We start from the raw sequence: 16,695 nt of genomic DNA on the forward strand, positions 1-16,695 counted from the left end.
CCCAATTGTTTAAATGACTTAACAAATATGGCTGGGATGAGGTTGCATATAATTGGAGCTGGCAACAGCATTTCAGCATGTAACATTTTACTCTCTTTATTTTACATATAGATGAACCTATGCCTCAACTGCAAGGCTAGAGGTCGTCTCCACACACACATCAAAACATTATTTCATGACAAAGGTATACAACCTGCAGCCTAGAGGTTGCTTATGAGAGTCAACCCTAGAGTCTTCCTAGCTTTGTTATCTCCAGCTACAGAGCCTCCTGTTGCTGTTACCACCACCACCTCCCATTGCCTCACCCTGCAGCCCCCTCTTTGTTTGAAAGCTCTGTATTTAGACATTAGATTCTACTTTTAGGCTTTGGGGCTCACATCTTAATTTATTTTAAACTTGGAGATCAATTGAGATGTGAAGGGAAAATGTTATTTTAAGAATATTTGCCTGTGTAACTTAATTTCTCACCCATTAAAAATATTTTTTCGTTTCCCTGCCCAACATGGTGTTCAGAGGCTGATGTTTGGTGCTACAAGAGTTTTGTGTGTGTTTGTGTGCGATGAGCGTGTGCATGCACATGCTCATCTTTGGCATCAGTGTTGACTTCTGACCACTCCCTGCAGTTTTCTTGGCAAGATTTCAGAAGTAATTGGCCATTGCCTCCTTCCTAGGGGTGAGAGAACGTCCAAGTCACCCAGCTGGCTTTGTGCCTAAGGCAGAATTGGAAGTCACAGTGTCCCGGTTTCTAGCATGATGCCTTCACATTACACCAAACTGGCTCTTATACACCTTGGGTTATGAGAAATATACATATAGCACATGCTGATTTCAGTTTGCCATTTATTTTACAAACCTGAAAAAGAGTTTTCAGCTTCTTTTCAGCTCTCTCCCATCTTTCTGTTTTGACTCACAGTGAACCAGCAAAACGCCACATTCTACATTATCAAATAATTAAAAAAAAGAACTAGCACTGAAGGAATCTTAAAGAGCATTAAAATGCAACAAACTAATATGTCTTAATCTCATCATTTATTTCTGAAAAAATGTTTTTTTAATTAAGAGGAAAGGCTGTTTTCATCAAAAGGAAAGCTGATAAAAGAGCTTGTTGTTACCAGATTATTTTTAATCATTATTGTAACAACATCTCTTTTTTTTCGTTTTAGTTCTATTTTTCAGCAAGATTTCTCATCAGAGGTTTGATTTAAACTGCCATCCAGTGTCCTCTTGTGGCCAAATGCTAACATTTCATCCACATTCTTTTTCTTTTCTTCTTACTGGCAAATCTGGCAGTATTTTCATTTTCTCTTGTTACCAGTACTCTGATTATCTTTTAAGGAGAGATTTTATAAAGCAAGAATAGCTATACTTTGTTAATCTATTCTGTTTGGTTAATGTTATCTCCTTTTAAAATCCCTTCTTAAAACTCCTATGTGAATGGCTTTAGCCTACATCCTTTACACTTGATTTCTGATTGGAATAATTATTAAATATCTGTAATGATATTTTTTCAAATTACTCCTTGTCCTATCTTCTCTCACTTTCACTGCTGATCTTATGGCCTAATCTATCCATGAGCAATTATGAAGCCTGAATTCTACTGAAGCAGGAATCCTGAATAAGATAAAATGAGTTGAATTTAGTTCTTAAGCCCTGGAGTTTGAATCTAATCGAACACTACAAAATCCTTCTGTCAGGTTTGATATAATATTTTCCATTTGCTGCCCTATGACTCCATGCATGGAACATTTTTGCCAATTTCCTATAAGCAAAGTCAATGGGAAAGCTAGCAGGAGGTTGCAAATATGACCACGTGTTATTCTAATTTAACAGTGGTGTGGGATTCACTTAATAATGGCAACTGGAAATGCCAGAATTACTATTGCTAAGTGTGCAGTTACATGATATGCTTTATGATCACATCATGTAGCGATGGAAATTCCTATCCCAATTGCTGTCATTCACAAAGGAATATGAAAAATTCATTTGTTCTTTCATAGTAATACTTTAAGCTGCCAGATCCTTTGGAATATATTATATATTCGATGCTGGGAACCATAACAGGACAATGGCAATGAAGCATTGAAGGACAAGTATATGTTTACTATGTGGTTTATTTAGTTTCCCCAACTTAGCTTTTTGCATTTCAGTATGGTAGACAATACATTTTTTTGCCAGCAGAAGATACAGCTGACCATCAGGTTAGCATTTATATTTCGAATGGTTATTAGTGATCAAAGGTCTGGGACTATGTCATTATAACTATTTACCTAAAGAATCAGCTTAGGTATCAAGAATCTATTTTATTGGATGACAAGGTGGAAGCTTACCGCAAGAAGGTTGAGGGATTGGTGAACTGGTGTAAGGAAAACAACCTAGTTTTAAATACTGGAAAAACCAAAGAGATCATTGTTGATTTCAGAAAAGGCAGGCACAGCCACACTTCTCTGTGCATTAATGATTCACCTGTGGAGATGGTTACCAGCATCAAATTCTTAGGTGTGCAGCTAACGAGTAGGCTGACTTGGTCGCTCAACAGCAAGAAACTGGTGAAGCGGGCACAGCAGCGCCTGCATTTTCTGTGTCGCATGAGAAAAGCACATCTTCCTTCCCCTATCCTGACCACTTTCTACAGGGGGACAATCGAGAGCATCCTGTCATACAGCATCACGGTCTGGTTTGGAGGCATCACTGCTTCAGACAGGAAGGCGGTACAGAGAGTGGTGAGGAAGGCAGAAAAGATTGGCAGTTCCCTCCCTCCCATCCAGGACATATAGCACAGAGGCGTTGCTTGAGTAGGGTCCGTAAGATTATCTGGGACACTACACATCCTCTTCATGACCTGTTTTCCTTGTTAACTTCTGGGAGGAGGCTTCGTGGTATCTGTAGCAGAACATCCAGATTCAGCCATAGTTTCATCGCATACGGCATTAACCTAGTGAACTCTCAAGCTTCCTCCCGTTATATATTCAAGATGGACAGTATTTAATATTTATTTGCTACGTATATGTAGGGATGTGGGTCTGTACATATGTTCATAGTATGTTTAGGTGTGTGTCATGTATGTGTTTCATTTTGAGAGCGGGCAACTAAATTTCATTTTTGATGTGAGCCATTGTGCCCACAGTAAAAAAAAATGACAATAAAGGTTATCTTATCTTACCTTATCTTACTCAGAAAGGCTCTTTTCTGAGTTCTCCTGCCATTAGAAGGATAGTCCTTACTGTGATGGTTTTCTGGTACTAAACAAAAACTTTTTAAAAATCTTTAAAAATCTTAATTTTTGTTCATCTTTTAGTCAAGAAAAACCAAATGCACAGGTACAGTATAGGTGGTACCTTGCTCAATAATATTAACTATGAGAGGGATCTATTCTATTTTTTATTCTGGAATTATTTTGTATCACTTGTATGGATTTCCTTTTTTAATATATATTTGTTTATTATTGAAAGCTGCAATAATAACAAACAGTAAGTTACTATTTCAGTTATATTTGGGTTGTTCTTCCCTCAAGACGATTCTATAGGGCATTGTACGCCAAAACAACTAGACACAAGGATAGTTTTTCCCCCATGCCATCACTCTGCTAAACAACTAATTCCCACAACACTGTCTTATGCCCTAGGCCAGGATGTCAAACCACCTACTAGGGCTGTGTTACAGATAGTCCTCAACACGACCACAATTGAGCCCAAATTTCTGTTGCTAACTGAAACATTTGTTAAGTGAGTTTTGCCCCATTTTACAACCTTTCTTGCCACAGTTGTTAAGTGAATCATTGCAGTTGTTAAGTTAGTAACATGGTTGTTAAGTGAATCTGGCTTCCCCATTGATTTTTCTTGTAAGAAGGTCGCAAAAGGATCACATGAGCCCACAACACTGCAAACTCATAAATATGAATCAGTTGCCAACTATCTGAATTTTGCTCATATGACCATGGGGATGCTGCAACAATGTGAAAAACAGTCTTAAAGGTCACTTTTTTCAGTGCCATTATAACTTTGAATGGTCACTAAATGAATCTGTAAGTTGAGGACTACCTGCACTATTACCCTTCTCATCTTTCCTATTACCTATTTCCTTTGCTTCTTATAACTATAACTTTGTTGTTTGTACCTTATAATTTATGTTGATTGCTTTTTTTAGTATCCTATTATGATTTATGTTGATTGCTTATTTAGTATCCTATGACTATCACTGAATGTTGTAGCTTATGATTCAGGATGATTGTATTTTATGATTATGATCATGATCTATCACTTGCTGCTTGTATGTACAAGGGAGCTTATGGACCAGAGACAAATTTATCCTATCCAATCCTATCCTATCCTATCCTATTCTATTCGCACTGAAGGTAGCTTGCAAAACCAATACAATAACATATTTTCAAGAAGCTAAAGAATAAGGAAACAAGAATTAAATGATGAAATCAAGTTCCTAAAAGAGACTACATAAACTATAACATTCACTGCTTGTCTAAATAGGAAATTAAAGGCCAAAGGCTTTAAGATCGTTCTGGGGAGGTTGTTCTAAATTCTTAATACTGTCGTTGACACAGCTCTTTTATGAACTAAACTTCCTTATCCAGGGCAGCCTTTCTCAATCTTACTTAGTTTAAGGAATGTGGACTTTAACTCCCAGAATTGCTAGGAGTTGAAGTCCACACAACTTAATATAATTGAGGCCAGGAAACACTGACCTAGAGCAGGGGTCTCTAACCCCCTGTCTGCGGACCCGTACCAGTCCATGGCATGCCAGCACAAACAAGCAAAGCCCGAACTGTGGAATGCAGGTAGCACACAAAACCACGCCCCCTCCAGTCCACAGAAACACCTCTCTCCATGGAACCGGTCCCTGGTGCCCAAAAGGTTGGGGACTTCTGGTCTAGAGGTTTGTAGGTCAATGCTGAACTTGCACTAATGTAGATGCAAAATGGTGAAATTGATAGAGAATCAAACCACTTATCTGCCACAACCTTGGCAGGAATAGCTAGCAAATTATGCCCAAACCTTGGCAGGACTGCGCTAGACCAATTGGAGCTCCTAAAGTGGAATCTACATTTCATTTATGATGCATTATAAGAGCAGAATCTAATTACAAATAAATCACACAATTGGCTGCATATAATATATTAGCATGAGCCAGCAACTTTTAATTACACTTACTTTAGGAATTACTAGTAGAATACCTTATTTTAGTGCTTATTAATGGCTTAATTAAAGGTAGGGGTTGCTGTCATATTTTTAAAAATTCAGTATTACTTATTATTTGCTGTTTAGTCTTATTTATTCCCATTTCTTTATACTTCCATCTTTTAAAAAAATCCGCATCATTCCTTGCCAAACAATTAAGTCTTTGCAATCTCTGATTACTGTATATTACAATGAATATCTGTTTCTACATTCATGCTTCTCAGCAGTGTGTTGCAATGAAAAGAGGTACTGTTCCTTTACCTAGATCTTCTGCCTGTCCTGTAAGGAAAACTCCTAATATGAAAGCAAATAAGAAAGTAAAAGGGGGTTTCTATACTGTTGTGACCATAATTTGAAGCTAGTGCAAAGTATAATAAAATTTATAGACTAATAGCCCATTGCCTTTAAAGCCCTGAATGTTTTAGGGCCTGAGAGATTGACCATGTTTGCTGCTTGATCACTTAAACATTTGGAAGATGTCCCCACTGCCAGAGGCTCATTTGTTTGGTATATAGCAGTGGTTCTCAACCTTTTTAATGCCGCAACCCCCAACCGGTCGTAAGTCGAGGACTAAACCGGTCATAAGTCGAGGACTAAACCGGTCGTAAGTCGAGGACTACCCAACCGGTCGTAAGTCGAGGACTTTCCCTGCCCGGGAGCGCCGCACATGCGTGGTTCCGCCCCCTGCGCCGGCCGAGGCGTAGCTGGTAAGCGGCAGAGACGGAGCAGGCCGACCACCAGCTGGCCCAGCTCAAGGGAGGTAAGGCACCCGCCGGAAAAGGGAAAAAAATGGCGGACAGCCTTGCTTGGCGACCCCCGTGAAATGGTCGATCAACCCCAAATGGGGTCGCGACCCATAGGTTGAGAACCGCTGGTATATAGGAACAGGTCTTCTAAGTGGCTTTGAGGCTTCAGAATATTCAGGAAAATGGCAAAAATGCATTCTTTTAATTACATTTTTGGTTGGTTCTATTTATTTTAATTAATTTTAGTTGTCTGATTCTCTGATCATGTCCCCCCCCCCCTTATATTTTGTTTTAGCAGTGAAAGTCAGTTTGTGTGGTACTTATATTAAGCAGATATGCAGGTTCTAAATATAATGAGAACAACTGTGGTGGTTCTTTCTTCAACTTAATGTAGGGTACAGTCCTGGATGTTGGTTATGATTGCTGTGCAGTGAACATTTGAAGGCTGGGCCAATAATTAAAACCTCAGGAGTTATCATCAGGTACCTTCATTACTGAAAAATTCACATCTATCTTCTCCAAAATCATTCCTGGACAACAATTGGCAAGGCACATTTACTGCCAAGTTAAGCTGGTCACCTTAATTCCTCTTGTGTTTTCTGTATCACTTTGCATCCACCCACTCTCTCCCACTTTTATTTAAATTCTCTTTAAATGTAACAAACTGAAATTTAAAGGCTAGATAACACACCTCTGCTGTTGTAATGGGGAAATTATTTGCTGTATGTATATAAAAACAGGCAGTGCTCATGAAAGGAACTGGTAGAACACTTGAAGGTGATTTTCAGGTTTGAAAAGTGAAAGAGCTACACAAACAGCAATCAGAAACAATTAAGAATACTGGAACAAAATGCCTCATTCTTTTCTCCAACAAGCCCACAAGGGAAATTGCACTTTCCTTTTCTCAGTCTCATTGCATTTCAAATAAGGCTCCCAGCTAAGTCATGGCAGGTTTTTTTTTTCCTCTCCGCTCTCTTAAGTCCAACTCCAATCAAAAGGTATTGGTTAAAATCTTCCTATTACAACGTGAGTGAAAGGGGTGATTGTCTATCTTGATGAATCTAGAAGATTGTCTTGGATAGAATTGGACAGTTTTTGTGTGCAGAGTGGCCTCATTATAATGTTATTACAAGCCATGCAGAACACTGTTTTTTTAAAAGATGAAGAAAAGAGGATTGAATATGTGCACGCGAGCGCACACACATAGAATCAAACGCCTATAATGCTGAATATTTTGGTGCTGATGCTCACCATGTAGAAGAGAAACTACAGTTTATATTACATCTTTAGTACAAAAACAGTAGAGCTTTTCACTTTTCACTCATTAACTTTTAAAATTATGAATTGTATACGGACATAATCTTGTTCTTTGTAGCTAATTTTTGCAAAATTCTGGTGAAAAGTATCTGAGATCACTATGGTTTATACCCAATTCTGCTATATTTTTCCTTGGGGGAAAAATTGAGATTATCAACAGAAAGGTTGTGTTATCCATTCAGTGTCAGCAGCAATAATAGATACGAAATAGACTTAAGTTATTTTACATTAATATAGTGATGCAGGTGTAGTTCTAATTTTTTAGAATACAGTCTTTTGTGCTGATAACTATTACCATACTGCACTTTTTTGTCCAAGCAATAAAAAGTTGTCTTGCATTTGACCTTTCCCAATTTGTTTTTTTGATCTTTGCAGGGCTTTTAGGCTATTCCAATCAATGGACTCTGAATAACATACAACTTCCCAAATATGTAATTTGGGATTAAAAGCAAATATAAATCAATTTACAAACAAGCATATATTGTAATTCCATATTAAACTAGGAATCATATTCAATAAAACAAAAACAAATTCATTAAATGCTGAACCTAAAAACTTTGTTAATTTGGAATAATTTGTTTTATTTTTTTCATTAATTAATTCATTAAATCATTAAAAAATATTCATTTTTTTCCCTAGTGTTATCTTCGAAAACTCTTTAATTTACAAATTAGGGGCAAGTTTTTAAATTATCCAGAACTTTTCTTTATGCTAGTGTAAAACAAAACAGGAATAGAAAAGTATAAACGTGTGTCTATTGCTGTAGCCACAAATAAGTTTCAGTTTGTAATAACCTGAAGATACAGAACTAGAAAAGTAGTTGTCATTGCTTTAGCTTTGTGAAATGTGTTGTGGTGCTTAAACAGCTGTCTTAGAATTAGGAAGACCCAGATTCAGATTGTACTGCTGAACGTGAATTACTAATATTTAATTCTGCACTGTATTAATATTCATTAGACTACTTTGAGCCGGTTGCTATCTCTTAACCCAATGTACAAGACAAAATAGTTAGGTTATGCATGCTGCCCTGAGCTCCTGGAGGAAAAGTGAGATGCAAATCAAATCAGGCAGTCAAACACCTTCTAGTGAGAGAATTAGTTGATTCAATATGCTGGCTTTCACTTTTTAAGTTTCTAAAAGTTTGAGCTAACTAACAGGTTTCTCCCATTTTCACTGTATCAATGGTACATCATTGTGCAGGTCCTAATTAATTTCAATCAATAATAATGATGATGATAACAACTACAGTATAATAATAATAATAATAGAGTTGGAAGGGACCTTGGAGGTCTTCTAGTCCAACCCCCTGCTTAGGCAGGAAACCCTATACCATTTCAGACAAATGGCTGTGCAGTCTCTTTTTAAAAACTTCCAGTGTTGGAGCATTCACCACTTCTGGAGGCAGGTTGTTCCACTGATTAATAGTTCTCACTGTCAGGAAGTTTCTCCTTAGTTCTAGGTTGCTTCTCTCCTTGATTAGTTTCCACCCGTTGCTTCTTGTCCTGCCTTCAGGCGCTTTGGAAAATAGCTTGACTCCCTGTTCTTTGTGGCAGTCCCAGAGATATTGAAACACTGCTATCATGTCTCTCCTCGTCCTTCTCTTCATTAAACTAGACATACTGAATTCCAGCAATCATTCCTTATGTTTTAGCCTCCAGTCCCCTAATCATCTTTGTGACTCTTCTCTGCAAAACTGTGTGCAGTATTCGAAGTGTGGCCTTACCAAGGTGTTATAAAGTGGTATTAACACGTCACATGATCTTGATTTTATCCCTCTGTTAATGCAGCCTAGCACTCTGTTGGCTTTTTTGGCAGCTGCAGCACACTGCTGGCTCATATTTAAGTGATTGTCCACTAAGACTCACAGATCCCTCTCACATCTTAAATAAAGGTTTTTTTGGATTGAAATTCCACTAATCAAGATAATAATCATCGCTTGATTTACAGTTTTTAACAGTTATATTTAGAGGATAGCCGCAGTGATATTTTGTTCCAGGGGTAAAGTAGGCATTCTTCTGTCATACTTTACAGCTGCCATGCCTTCATGGATTAGAATCCTATTTCAGCTTCACAAGGAATTCAGTGATAACTGATTGTTGGCCTTCCAAAATTAGCGGAATTATCAGAAATGTATGATGACAATTGATTGTTGTGATATTCTGAATAGAAAATCTCAGTGTGGAGGTTCTAGGCAAGTTATATCTATTTTTATCTTGTTCTACATCTGGTCTTTGTACTTGGTCAAATTTTTGACATCTTGCAAAACCATGGAAGCTTCCAGAAATTTCAGAAGCATGACTCTACTGCTGCTAACAATTGCAGGGAATCTGTTATTTTTAGTCTTATGGTAACATGAAAAAGGATCTGGAAATAATTCTTCAGAGCCATCACTATTATCTTACTGTTCTAATATTTTTATCTTTTGTCTTCCTCTTCACAAAACAAAAAAAATGTACAGCAGAATTGTACAATAATTAAATGAAGAAATAAGTCATACATGCAATTATGCAAGAGAGAATGGCTATTCACGATTATCCTGATTTTTTTAAAGGCAAATGTTAAGCATTGCAAAGGTTCACTGCAGTCTCATTTTCAAAACTGCTATTTTTCCCCTCCAGTTTCATAATGCTCACACTTGAACTATTAGACATGCTTCCCTTACTTTTGATAGCTTTTTTAAAACAATAGTTTCATTCATTCTTGTAATTGAGTGAAATGTTTTGTTTGGTTTTTAGAAGATAAATGTTTCCTGGGTACCCAGCTTCCTCTTAATAGACTAATACAGTAATACAGTAATTCTGCTGTATCAGCATTGGAAATAATTAAGTCACACTCTGAGATAGAGTAGAAAATGACTGCCAGTGGTAAGACTAGATCCATAATTAGTGCAAGAATAAACAGGAAAACTTCTATTCATAGCTTCTTCTAAATTTGTGGGATATTTAGGTTTCTTGTCTGGTTATATTTACTGTACCTAAGACATATATCATGTATGGATAGCTTTATTAATTTATTAAATTAAACCTTAATATAGTAGCAGATCTGTTACAGCAAATTGGAAGAGAAGTTGCCAGGCAAATAAAATAAACAACTACCAGTTCGTGTTTGCTTTTAATGGAAAGCTGCCATTTGAAAAATCTTTTATAGTAATACTAAGTGCTAGATTATAGATTTAACAATGGCTATCAAGATTTCTATATCAAACAAATCCTTGTCTGGATTTCCAATTGTTCTCATCATTGGCATGAGTCCCTGGCTTCTTATTTGGGTCCTCCTAACTGTGGCCATTCCTCCCTCTTGACCCTGTCTACAACCAGTCTTGACAATCAGACTGTCAAGGAAAGACTTCCAGTATGTGATTTTTATATGATTGCACACCATCTGTTCATTGCTGCTAGACACAAAGGAAAGTTGTGTTAATAGTCTTCGTGCTCCACTTTCCCCCTCCCTACAGGACATGGCATATTTGCTACGTTTTTCACTTTCAGGTTGAAATACTGAAGAGCTAAATTTTTAGGTAATTATCATGCCCCCTATATTCTTTTTATCACAAGGTGTTTTGGTCTTTTGAGAAGGAAGTAATGAAAGAAGAATAAAAGAAGTGGACATTAAATCAGTGTAAAGAAGGTTGCAGAGATTTCTTGCATCTTCCATTTGTCTTTACAATCCAATTACATACAGTACCACATTGCAGTTGGCATAACAGGCATGCGATGGAATTATCTTGCAATCAGGTTGCCTACAAGGACACCAAGAAGATGAGCGGTTTTATTTTATTCCGTCCCCCTTCTTTAAATCTCCTTAGATTTAAAAATGGTTTGGGCCACCAAATTAATTGTTTCAGAGAAAATCCTTCTTTACGGATCACACAGGATAAAGATAGGAAACATGCTTTCTGTAGACGTGAATCAGATGTTCTTTTGGAGTTACATTGATTTTCGCTTTTAATTCCTTGTCTTGCTGACATATACATTAAAAGAATAATGAGGGCTGTATTTGTGCACTTTAATGCTCTCCTTACCGATCCTCATGTACTTTATCTTTGCATTAAGCTAGTGAAGAGGGCTAACTCCCTATCTCAGGTAGAATAAAAATAATTGCAGTACCATGTAAACAAGAAAATAGTGACTGAGCTGAAATGTTGCTTGGACACCTAAATAAATTTGCTAAAATAAATGAATAATAGTCAAAACAGAAATGAAGACACTATACAGGTACTGCTATGATGATGATGATGATGATGATGATGATGATGATGATGATGTTTTAAATATGATTGTCTAGGACCAGGTGTTGACTCCAGTGATTCAGGTTCCAGTCAAGGATTTATGGAGGTACTGTTGTAAAATACATGCTGCTTCATGTAGGGTAGTCTCGTGAAATCACAGTCTCAAGTCTAATAAGTTTAATACATTATCACCATCATCAATATTGCAAGAAAAGAAGTTTCATGTTCTGCCGTGTAAGCAGCACATGGCAAAACAATAAACTTAATAAAGCAGCATGAAAGAAAGCATTTTTTTAAAATGAGACAAACTATTTTATTGAATAATGTATTTTTTTCAGTTAGCTTTCAATTTTTATATCCCTACAGCATGGAAGAACAAGTAAAATAATACAAAAGTGACAAATTTAAAATAATTTCAAACCTAGTTAAAATACACAAGCAGAATAGTATCCTCCAGACATGTTGGTAAAAATATTCCTACCATTCTACTCAGCAAAAGGAAAGTTAATCTGGGGGCTGATTGGAGTAACTGTATACACACTCCCTATTCAAGTAAAAAATACATTCCAAAGAATGAAAGCAATGGGGAAGTACATAAAAGATTTGATAATCTGAATTTTTTCCTAACTAATGATAATACAGTACAGCAACTACCAAGACAGTTATAGAACAGGATAAAGCCACCAAGATGTTGATAGGTTTATTTTTATCACCCTTCCCACCATCCTTACTTGAAACCCAGAATTGTTATATTTATGCAGGCAAAGGAGAACGAACATGCTATGGTACCTCCTCACGGTCCTTGCTTCTGACACTAGTCAAGCTATATGTCTTTATTTATATTGTCCTTGCAAGCTAAGTGAGAATTACATTTATGCTACACTAATACACTCTTTTTTCGGATCTTCTTAAAATCGGGTCTTCTTCAGTCTTTGCTATAGGCATCAAGGGCCAACTCAGGATTTTGTTGCTTGATGCACAGCAGCTAATGGAGCCCCTCCTCGCAAAGTCATGGTATATAATGTCCAAGACCAAGCAAGTTGTTTTGGCAGCTGAGGCAGTAAATGTCACAATTGGCTCTTTCCCTCTACTTGGCAGCAAATGCATATAGTCAAGACAAGAATAAAAACCTGCTAAGACAGCTGACTTGGTTTATCTAATGGTAAGGCTGCTCTCCATAAACAACAATAAACATGGTTGCCACATCACATCTATGTCGACTTTTAAAAAGCCATGGGACTTGGTTAGTGTTTTTAAAAGTAAATTCCACAGAATGGAAGCCTGTATCAGGAAGATGTCCCATCAAATATTTTTGATCTTGGTTTTTAGAGGAAGCCCACATCTGTTGTCTTTGGTAAATAAAGTGATATCCCCACTTTCAGGCCATATGGAAGAGCCAAATGGATCAGTTATTCTCTCTCTGACACATCTCAAAATTTGCTGCATGAGTGACAGTCTCATTTTACCTAATGGTTGAAACATTCCTACTGCCCCTTTGGTATTTCAGAGTCTTAAGTATTGCTCCTGGTAATAAGACTTGAGTAGTTGCAGAGAAGTTTCATCAACTGAGCACAGGGAGAGATCTGAGCAAGTTTCTGTGAAATAGAAGTTCAGGAGATATTCTTCCTGGACCATGTCCTTTGTTGTTGTTGTTAGTTGCAAAGTTGTGTCCGACCCATCGCAACCCCATGGACAACGTTCCTTCAGGCCTTCCTGTCCTTTGCCTTTAGCCTTTTACTGCTTATGTCGTTATCCTTTGGGCAATGCCACCACCCAGCATGCTTATATAGCTAAACAATTTCATTTTTGCAAAAGCAACATTGCCTAATAATTCTGGGAAGCACCGCAGGAGGAAATGGTGGCTATAAAAATAGGGTTATTTATTCCAGAGAAAGGATAAAGCAACCACTTGAAATAGTGCCTTTATCTCTTTTTTTAAAAGGAGACAATTTCTTACAAAGTGAATTAAACTACAAAATATGCCAATTTTGATTTCTAGCCCAGTCAACTACCCCACATTTATTTGATTCTGCTTTAAGCCCCTCTATTCTATTTTTAAGCCCCCTTTTACAGAACTGCAGCTTCCTTTTCACCTTCCTCCTCACAGTTTAACACAGATGTCTAGGCTCAGCCTATTGTTCCAATTGTCTGTAGTTTAAAAAGGCTCTGCAGTATTTTACGGCTTCTATTGTATGCCTGGTTCCCTGAGTGCTCTGCTCACGGCATATTGCTTATCTTGGCTGTGTTTGCTAAACCCATTTATGGTTCTCCCTCCTCCACATTCTGTAGACACTTGTTCATCAGGGAGCTTAAATTGACTTCTCTTCCATTCTGTTTCCTTAACTAAAAATGCACCATTAAGGTTGATTGAAGTCTTTTGAAAACACTTCATGAAAAATGAAAGGGCATAAGAAATGAGGCTACCCGTGTTTGCAAATACTTGTTTTTCAGATAAATTGGTGGGAAGAAATCTGAAAGAACTGGGAACTTAACAACGCAATTGATAGGTGCTGATATCTTCCCCTTGTTTTTGCACAAATTGGCAAAGCGTACATAAAAACATAGTTTGCGAAATGTAAAAATTGGGCCACTCAGCAAGTTGTTTTAAATAAAAGATAGACTGGCTAGAGAAACCCAGATCAAATGCTTAGATTGCTTTATGCATTTAGCCCTGAATAAAGATGTCTTTTTATTGTTAGATATTATCCTCATCTTATTTTCACACTGGATTTCAAAAAAGAAAAATGTTAAACAATCTTTACAGAGTTTTAATTAAATATGAATAAAGTGCATGTACCTCTTGCAAAATATTTCTATGTGAGTAAATTAATAGGAAATAATAAAAAACAAGAAAAGAATTAGGATTTAAGATTCTATTTTGAATGCATTTATTTTTATTGTGTAATACATGTACTGTAATTGCATGGTATTAAGATAAATGTCTGAAATTTGAAGGACAAGGACTAGAGAGAAATGCCAAAAATACAGTTTGCATTGAATAGTTGTAGGCATGGAAAAATATTTCTCAGATGGGCTTGCTTTTGCTTTTTTCATTGAATTGTTAAAATGTGCAATTAGTATTATATAACCAGTAATTTAATAGGACTTTATAAATTGTATTTTTAAGACAATATTTGATTAGGAATCAGCTTTGGTAAGGGAGTAAATGCAAAGCTTTAGAGAATTGTGGATGGTATCATAGGTATGGGAGGAAGTGGGGGCAAATGATGAAATATATAATAATAATGATGATAATGTTGGAAGGGACCTTGGAGGTCATCTAGTCCAACCTCCTGCTCAGGCAGGAAACCCTATACCATTTCGGACAAATGGCTGTCCAGTTTCTTCTTAAAAACTTCCAGTGTTGGAGCATTCACCGCTTCTGGAGGCAGGTTGTTCCACTGGTTAATTGTTCTGTCAGAAAGTTTCTCCTTAGTTTGAGGTTGCTTCTCTCTTTGGTTAGTTTCCATCCATTGCTTCTCATCCTGCCTTCAGGCGCTTTGGAGAATAGCCTGACTCCCTCTTCTTTGTGGCAGCCCCTGAAATATTGGAACACTGCTATCATGTCCCCCCTCGTCCTTCTCTTCGTTAAATTAGACATACCCAATTCCAGCAACCGTTCCTTATATGTTTTAGCCTCCAGTCCCCTAATCATCTTTGTTGTTCTTCTCTGTACTCTTTCTAGAGTATCAACATCTTTTTTACATCGTGGTGATCAAAACTGGATGCTATTGTGATGCAAACTCAGTCCTGTGTATATATATGTAATAATGTAATGCAAGTTTGAAAGGGCATATTTTGTATCATAAGGCCAGGTTAATGTTTTGTTTTTCTGGTCTCCTATAGTGGTTAGGACAGATGACAGTGGAGCCTCTAAGCATCCTGGTAAGTAGGATAATTTTCTACACTTCCTTATAGGTTTTTAAGGATTTAAATCTGTAGTTCGTGCTGTTAAATACCAATATGCATATATTTGTGATGTATCTTTAACTGAATACTCTTATAATCTTGATATTTTGATAAAAGTTGCACTTAATTTTTTTTATTTTGAGCATAAGAAGTTACTTTTAAAACAAATATTACACATAATAAAAGAACAGGGTAGTGATTTATGTTTCTTTTTTCTCTATCAATCAGAACTGAAAGAGCCCTTTTTATAGATTCAGTACAGGGTAGTCTTACCACCAAAATTGGGACAAGAATTTCTGCTGCTAACCAAGGTGGTTAAGTGAATTGTGTCTGATTTTATGACCTTTTTTTTTTTACCAAGGTTGTTAAGTGAATCACTGCAGTTAAGTGAATGATGTGGTCGTTAAGCAAATCTGACTTCTCTATTGACTTTGCTTGTTGGAAGCCAGCTGAGAAAATTGCAAGTGGGGATCACATGGCCTTGGACGCTATAATGTTGCCAAGTGCCTGAATTTTGATCATGTCACCATAAGGATGCTGTCATAAGTGCAAGTATCACACGGTAAGTCAGTTTTTTCAGTGCTGTTTTAACTTTGGTCACTAAATGAATGGTTGTTAAGTTGAGATCTACCTATACTATTTCTGACTATGGTTAGTTCTCTGTGATATATTAGATAATGCATTTGGAAGTCTCATAATAGCAAGATGTTGTTTAAGAGAAACCTAAAGCTTTTTGGCCATGTGATGCAGATGTCTATGACATCTTTTAACAAAATTGGTCATTTGATAACTAATTCCTTTTTATTCTAGAGATTTATAAATCCACTTTGCTTTTTAAAAGGTATAGCTTCTGTTAGAATTGGAGATGGAAATATAGATTGCTTTGTTGTTTGAGATTGATTTTTGATTAAGTTTAAGATAAACCGGACTTTATCAAGTTACGTACATATACATATATGATCTGTATGTTTTATATATAGACACAGACTCAGACCCACGTTCCAAAGAGCAAAAATGTATTTGTAAATCATCCAAAGTAAAAGGAGGCAGCTAATTCTCTTCAATGAAGAGATTTGTAGAGCAGATCTGTTGTAAGATAAGGAAAATGCCTCTTATTGTAAAAGAAAATTATCACAAGGGATTACATAAAGCTTAAAAGCAAGCTAGAGCTTCCAAAGGATAAGTGATTAAAGAGAAAATGGCAGCCTGCAGCCAGCTCACGAAGAAAGCTAAGATGGTTATTTCTGTAAGGGGCTGGTCACCCCTGAGCTTTTCAAATTGTCTGCAGATCTCTGCAGATGCAAGA

The sequence above is a fragment of the Protobothrops mucrosquamatus genome, unplaced genomic scaffold, assembly GCF_001527695.2.
Source record: "Protobothrops mucrosquamatus isolate PMUCROS unplaced genomic scaffold, P.Mucros_1.0 scaffold2004, whole genome shotgun sequence".
NCBI lineage: Eukaryota > Metazoa > Chordata > Lepidosauria > Squamata > Viperidae > Protobothrops > Protobothrops mucrosquamatus.